Genomic DNA, 7,877 nt, shown 5'->3' with positions numbered 1-7,877 from the left:
AAAAATTATTGTTTTTGACTCATGGATTTTTAACCTACTTGAGGTATTTTGGTCCATTATAGTCATTATTCCTTTTCATACTTGATATGGTTTGGTTCTGTGTCCTCACCCATATCTCATCTTGAATCGTACTCCCATAATTCCCATGTGTTGTGGGAGGGACCCAGTGGGAGATAACTGAATCATGGGGGTGGTTTCTCCCATACTGTTCTCATGGTAGTAAATAAGTCTCACAAGATCTGATGATTTGATAAGGGAAACATGTTTAGCTAGGTTCTCATTCTCTCTCTTGCCTGCTGCGATGTAAGATGTGCTTTTTGCCTTATGCCATGATTCTGAGGCCTCTCCAGCCACGTGGCACTGTAAGTCCAATGAAATTTCTTTCTTTCGTAAATTGCCCAATCTTGGGTATGTCTTTATCAGTAATGCAAAAACAAACTAATACAATACTCAAGCTGCCCCATCTTGTCCTAGTGGCAGTACCTTCAATTGGGCTCCTGTGTCTTTTTGATGTGATCCCAGATAGCTTTCTTGCTTCCTTATATGGCTAGATCTTCCAAGCTCATCCTGCTGCAGAGGTGGATTCAGCTGTTTCTCCAGAGAGTCCTGGTTCCTTTTACTGGGGAATATTTAAAGACCACACAATATGGGTTCTAGGAGATAACAGATTCTGTGTGAACAACATTACAGTCTTGCAAATGTGGTAGACATGTAGGTGTAATTTGTTTGTTTTCTTTTGTAATATACTAACCTCCACTTCATTCTTCTGGGAACAGCATTTCATCTTTTGGGAAATTGGTTTTTTCTCACTTTAGTCATTTGTTTTTAGTCATCATACTCTTCCTCTCTAGGTCTAAGCACAGGCATGTCACCAAAGTCCTCTGCTAGAATCTTTTGAACTGGAATAGGAGAAAGAATTAAGTTACTAACAAAATTTTGAGAGGTGCTGGAGCTGTCCGTTAGCCGTAATGTCTACTGTGTGTAGGAAGCTGGTTTCATATCCCATATGGTTTGGCTCTGTGTCCCCACACAAATCTCATGTTGAATTGTAATTCTCAATGTTGGAGGAGGGACCTGGTGGGAGGTGATTGGATCATAGGGGCAGATTTCCCCCATGCTGTTCTCCTGATAGTGAGTTCTCACAAGATCTGATGGTTTAAAAGTGTGTGGCACTTCTCCTCTTGTGCACTTTCTCTCTTCTGCTACCATGTGAAGAAGGTTCTTGTTTCCCTCTTCACCTTCTACCGTGATTGTAAGTTTCCTAAGGCCTTGCAATCATGCTTCCTATACAGCCTGTGGAACTGAGTCAATTAAAACTCTTTTCATAAATTACCCAGTCTCTGGTAGTTCTTTATAGCTGTGTGAGAACAGACTAATGTAACATCCTTGGTGAATTCAGTGTCTATGGGGATATTTCATCTATTGTCTCCACCTCAGATATCTCTTTGTCAAACGTATTGGCTTGGACTTGTTGCCACTTTAGCCTCTCACTCCCATTACCATTATCTTAGAATGTTTCATTAACTGGAACTGCTCTGCTTCTGAAATTGTAACATTGGCAGCCACCTCACTGATCACAATCATTTCTTTCACCAGTGCTCTCACTTTGGCATTTATGATTCACAAATTTTATACCCTACTGAGATTGCTGGTCCCCTAACTTCTCAGGGTTCCTCCTATCTTCCCTTTCCAGTCTACCCTACAAAATGCATATCTTTACTCATGCTCATTGCTCCTGGGTTATTTTTCAAGAGCCTGCCTGCAGAACTGTTATTATGAAACCGTCCAACTCTCCCTTCTAGTCTTGGGTCCTTTTGGAGAAAAGTACACAATAGTATGTGCCTATTAAAAAGCCACTAAAAATTCATGGTCTGAGGGCCTCAGCTGAGATCTACTGTGTTATCTGGCACTTTCCTCTCTGATATGGTTAGGTTTTGCGCTCCCATCCAAATCTCATCTTAAATCGTGAATCCCATAATCCCCAGTTGCAGAGGGATAGACCTGGTGGGAGGTGATTGGATCATGGGGGCGCTGTTGCCCATGCTGTTCTCTTGATAGTGAGTTTTCACGAGATCTGATGGTTTTATAACTGTCTGATAGTTCCTCCTGCTCACGCTTGCTCTCTCTCATCTGCCGCCATGTTAAGATGTGCCTCAAGAGCTGGCCGCGGGGCCGCTGCTCTGCCATTGGTTGAGGCGCAGAGCGAAGTGAAGGGCTGCCCAGGTGAGGCCAGGCTGACGGAAAAAGATGGATACTACTATACTGAATATGCAGAATCTGTTTGAGCAGCTTGTGCTCGGGGCGGAGATTCTCAGTGAAGGAAACGAACTGCAATTTATCCAGCTGGTGAAGGACTTTGAGGATTTCTTTAAAAAGTGGGAGAGGACTGACTATGAGCTGGGGGAAATACAAGGATCTTTTGATAAAAGCAGAGACTGAGTGAAATGCTCTGGATGTTAAGCTGAAGCATGCATATAATCAGGTGGATGCAGACATCCAAACGGCGAGCTGAGGCTGACTGCCAAAAGCTGGAATGACAGATTCAGCTGATTCGAGAGATGTTCATGTGTGACATATCTGGCCAACTAAGCGAGGAGCAAAAATCAGCTTTGGCTTTTCTCAACAGAGGCCAACCATCCAGCAGCAATGCTGGGAACAAAAGACTATCAATCATCGATGAATCTGGTTCCATTTTATCAGATATCAGCTTTGACAAGACTGATGAATCACTGGATTGGAACTCTTCTTTGGTGAAGACTTTCAAGCTGAAGAAGAGAGAAAAGAGGCGCTCTAGTATCCGACAGTTTGTTGATGGTCCCTCTGGACCTGTAAAGAAAACCCGTTCCATTGGCTCCACAGTAGACCGGGGGAATGAATCCATAGTTGCAAAAACTACTGTGACCGTTCCCAGAGATGGCGGGCCCATCAAAGCTGTGTCCACTATTGAGACTGTGCCATATTGGATCAGGAGCCAAAGGAAAACAGGTACTTTACAACCTTGGAACAGTGACCCCACCCTGAACAGCAGGCAGCTGGAGCCAAGAACTGAGACAATGTGGGCACGCCAGAGAGTAACAGAGGGATGTACCTGCATGACTTTGTCTCTAAGACGGTTATTAAACCTGAATTCTATGTTCCATGTGGAAAGCAGATAAAATTTGGGAAACTATCTCTGAAGTGTGGAGACTGTTGTGTGGTCTGTCATCCAGAATGTCGGGACCACTGTCCCCTTACCTGCATTCGTACTCTGATAGGAACACCTGTCAAGATTGGAGAGGGAATGCTGGCTTACTTTGTATCCCAGACCTCTCCAATGATCCCCTCCATTGTTGTGCATTGTGTAAATGAGATTGAGCAGAGAGGTCTTACTGACACAGGCCTGTATAGGATCTTGGGCGGTGACCGCACAGTAAAAGCTGAAAGAGAAATTCCTCAGAGTGAAAACTGTACCCCTCCTCAGCAAAGTGGATGATATCCACGCTATCTGCAGCCTTCTAAAAGACTTTCTTCGAAACTTCAAAGAACCTTTCGCCTAAACAAAGCTTTTATGGAAGCAGCAGAAATCACAGATGAAGACAACAGCATAGCTGCCATATACCAGGCTGTTGGTGAACTGCTCCAGGTCAACAGGGACACACTGGCTTTCCTCACGATTCACTTGCAGAGAGTAGCTCAGAGTCCACAGACTAAAATGAATGCTGCCAATCTGGCTAAAGTCCTTGCCCTATAATAGTGGCCCATGCTGTGCCCAATCCAGACCCAGTTACAATGTTACAGGACATCAAGTGTCAACTCAAGGTGGTCAAGCGCCTGCTTTCCTTGCCCCTGGAGTATTGGAGTCAGTTCACCATAGTGGAGCAAAAGAACATTGACCCCCTACATGTCATTGAAAACTCAAATGCCTTTTCAACATCACAGACACCAGATATTAAAGTGAGTTTACTGGCATCTGTGACCACTCCTGGACATCAGCTTCTCAAGACTCCTTCATCTAGTTCCCTGTCACAGAGAGTCAGTTCCACCCTCACAAAGAACACTCCCAGATTTGGAAGCAAAAGCAAGTTTGCCACCAACCTAGGATGACAAGGCAACTGTTTTACTTCTACAATGTTCCAGTGAAGTCACATCTGCCTATTACTCCCAGCACTGTCTATAAGAAAGGACACCTGTACTCTCTGCTCTGCAGCCTCCTGTACTCATGACTACTTTTGGCATTCTCCAGGCTTTTATTCAAGTTTAATTTTGCATGAGAGTTTTACTAAAATTACATGTATCTCCCCTTCCTTCTCCTCGAGTCACATAATATCAGTACCTTGTTCCGGTCATTGTTGGGAGCTTTTAGATGAGAGATCTTTCCAAGGGTAGCAGGGTTAGTATGGAATTGATTGTGATTCTTTTGGGGGAAGGGGGGTTATTATCCCTTTGGCTTAAAGTCAAATGCTGCTCATGGAATGAATGATCTTTCTCTAGTTTCATTTATAACTGATTTCCATGAGACAATGACAAAAACCCTACCTATCTGATAAGATTGACTTGTCTCAGGGTGGGAAGTGGGAGGGTGGGGCAAAGAAAGGATTACACCAGAAGATTTAGGATGCCTCCTTCTAAGACCTGGAAATTCTCATTCCCCATTATGAACAGAGCTATAATATGGAGCTTTCATAAAAATGGGATGCATTGAGGACAGAACTAGTGATGGGAGTATGCGTAGTTTTAATTTGGATGATTAGGTCTTTAATAGTGTTGAGTGGCACAACCTTGTAAATGTGAAAGTACAACTTGTATTTATCTCTAATATGCCATTGGCTGAACTTTGGGTTAACTTGGGGTCAAAGTCAGTTTCTCTTTTAAAATTGAATTCATTCTGATGCTTGACCCCCATACTCCCAATCTTGTCCAGTGGAGCCCAACTTCTAAAGATCAATATGTCATCCTTTGGCATCTCAACTAACAATAAAAAATAGGCTATAAGGAAGATGGTAAATATTTTATGTGGTAAGAAAAGCCACAGTCATTTTTTCTTTGTACTTTGGATGCTGAAATTTTCCCATGGAACACAACCACATCTAGACAGATGTTAGGGTTTTCTTTTGTTAAAATTATTCTTAATTTCTGTAAAAATGATTTCCTTCTATAGAATGTTTAACTTTATATTGAGCCTTATCTGTAAAACACCTATTTAGAATAATATTTGGAAAAAAGTAAATGGCTTTTTCAAAATGGAAAACAAAACAAAACAAAAAAGATGTGCCTCTTCCCCTCCCGCCATGATTGTTGTAAGTTTCCTGAGGCCTTCCCAACCCTGCAGAACTATGAATCAATTAAACGCCTTTTCTTTATAAATTATCCAGCATTGGGCAGTTCTTTACAGCCATGTGAAAACAGACTAATACAGTCATACATTCCCGTCTCAGATGGCTATTCCAGACCTTCCCCTAGCTCCTCTCCTTACTACAGCAGACTCTAGTCTCTTGCCCTCAATCTCAGCTGATGACCTCATTTTAAACTTTCTGTTAACAATTACTCTGATTTGCTTTTAAGTGTCAGACACTGAGCAAGATGTTTTGAATGCATTATCGTATTTACACATCAAAATAGTGCTATGAGTTAGGGATAAATATCCCATTTCACCTAAGAGAAAATGGATTCTAAGAGAGGTTAAACAACTGTCCCATGAGTGTCCAGTATACTTGTATAACAAACCACTCCAATTTATTGGCTTAAAATAATTAACTAGAGTAATTTCTTTTGAGTTCTGAGTCCATTGGCTGGTTCTGCTGCTCTGGACTGGACTCAGTCATGCATCTGCTGTCAGCTGGCAGGTCAGCTGGGATCTTGGGACAATCCTGCTTTGCTCCATGTGGCCTCTTATCTCCTCCCATGGGCTACACCAGGTCTATTTTCACATATTAACAAGTTCATGAAAGGAAGTAGAAACACACAAGTGTCCTTCAAGCCTCTGCTTGCTATCCCATGGGATGAAATAAGTCCCATGATTAAGCCCAGAGTCAGAATGGGAGTGAACTACAAAACTGTAGTGGGGAGGGAACTCATAGTTTGGACTATAAATGAAATTGATCTACCACACATAGCTAATCAGTTGTACAGATGAATTTCAAACCCAGATCTCTTAACACAGAGCCCATTTTCTTTCCTCTATACTCACAGCTGCTTCACCAGAAAAAAATCCAGAAATCATGAGGCAAGAATTCTAATGTTTTTCTTCCCCCTTCTCACAAAGTCTCTCTGAATCCATTTTTATCTCTTTTCTCTCATGTGAGGAAAAGTGTTGCCCCTTCTTTGTTCAATTTTAATTGCCCCACTAGGACTATGGATCCTACTTTTTCCTTCCTCCTCAAGAACTTTGCTTCCTTAAACACCCCCATCTATCCTTAACCTTCAGCCTCTCCTCTGCAGTGCCCCTTTTCTCTCATCATATAAATATCCTTGACTCTTCTTTTAATCACATGATTTCCTTTAGCTTTCCCTTTGTGTTTCTTCAACCTCCCCATTGCCACCTTTTTACCTTCTACTGGCATTCAGCAGTCCACAAACTAGTTTATGGCTCCCTTGCCCCCATGAAAAGAGGCTCTTGCCCAAGTCACTCATGATCAAGTTATTTATTTGGTCTGAGGCATTTTTAGAGTTAGTATATTAAGGTCGGTGAGGATAAGCTGTGGAAACCAATTCCTAAATCTTAATGGGATTACCAATAAAAGCTTAGTTTTCATTTAGGTCATGATCTCCTCATGTATTTGCTTGTTGGCATTCCCTGTGGTGACCTGGGTCCTTAGGCTCCTTTCATCTTGTGGCTCCACCATCTCTTATGGACTTAAGGCCCTCCACTGGAGCTCTGCATCTGGCAGCTGAGGAGCGAAGAGTGTGGAAGATTGTTTGAGTTGTTAGAAGGGGGCAGGGCCAGGGAGAAATTTATCCATTTCCATTGGCCATAACACAGCCTGCAAGGAAGGCTGGAACATGCATTGCAGCTGTCTTCCAGTTGGAAAATTAAACTGTTGAGTATACAGCAGTTCTTTACCAAAGTCTGCCATCGTTTCTTTCTGAAACTCTCTCCTGTGTCTTCCATGACACCATTTTCTCTTGGTTTGTCTTCAAATCCTGGCTGTTTATTTTCAGTCTCTCACAGGTCCTCTTTTATTCATTTCCTTAAATGTTGGCATCCTGCTGCACTTTGTTCTTAAGTCATTTCTCTTCTCACTAAATATTCTTCCTGGAACATTCCATAAATAACCAGCAGATCTATTTCCATCTTTTTGTTCAGAGCCCGATGTAAAACCTGCTGTTCTTCCTTTAAGTCTCCATTTTGGTAAGTGGGCATCTTCCCCAGTCACCAAACCAGAAAATGAAGTGATCCTACATTCTTCTTTTATCCTCTGTAACTGAAGGTTTCAGTCTCAGCACTACTGACATTTTGGGCCAGATAATTATGTGTTGTGGGAGAGGTTCTGCACATTGTAGAATGTTTAGCAGCATCCTTGGCCTTTACCTGCTAGATACCAGTAGGGAACCCCTTCCCACGTTGTGACAATCCCCAAAAATATCCAGACATTGCCAAATGTCCCCTGGGGAGGGGGAGACTGTCTCCAGTTATCTCCAGTTAAGAACTGCCCTATAAAATCATCCAGTCCTACAGATTCAACCCTGTAGTTCAACATTTTCTTTCTTCATTTAAATCTTTTTGCCATTCATTTCATCTTCTTTTTTTTTTTTTTTTTTTTTTTTTTGAGACAAAGTTTTACTCTGTCACCCAGGCTGGAGTGCGGTGGCACAATAACAGCTCACTGCATCCTTGACCTCCTGGGCTAAAGTGATCCTCCGACCTCAGCCTCTCAAGAAGCTGGGACCACAGGAGCATG

At 42.4% G+C, this 7,877-nt stretch overlaps 1 pseudogene; it reads left to right on the top strand.

Moving 5' to 3' along the window:
* Positions 1-2,247: 2,247 nt before the first annotated feature.
* Positions 2,248-4,119, top strand: LOC112634831 (annotated as a pseudogene).
* Positions 4,120-7,877: the final 3,758 nt, after the last annotated feature.

Source organism: Theropithecus gelada, chromosome 11, assembly GCF_003255815.1.
Source record: "Theropithecus gelada isolate Dixy chromosome 11, Tgel_1.0, whole genome shotgun sequence".
Taxonomy (NCBI): domain Eukaryota; kingdom Metazoa; phylum Chordata; class Mammalia; order Primates; family Cercopithecidae; genus Theropithecus; species Theropithecus gelada.
Note: the sequence above shows the minus strand (reverse complement) of the source record. Positions and strands in the feature narration are given on the sequence as shown.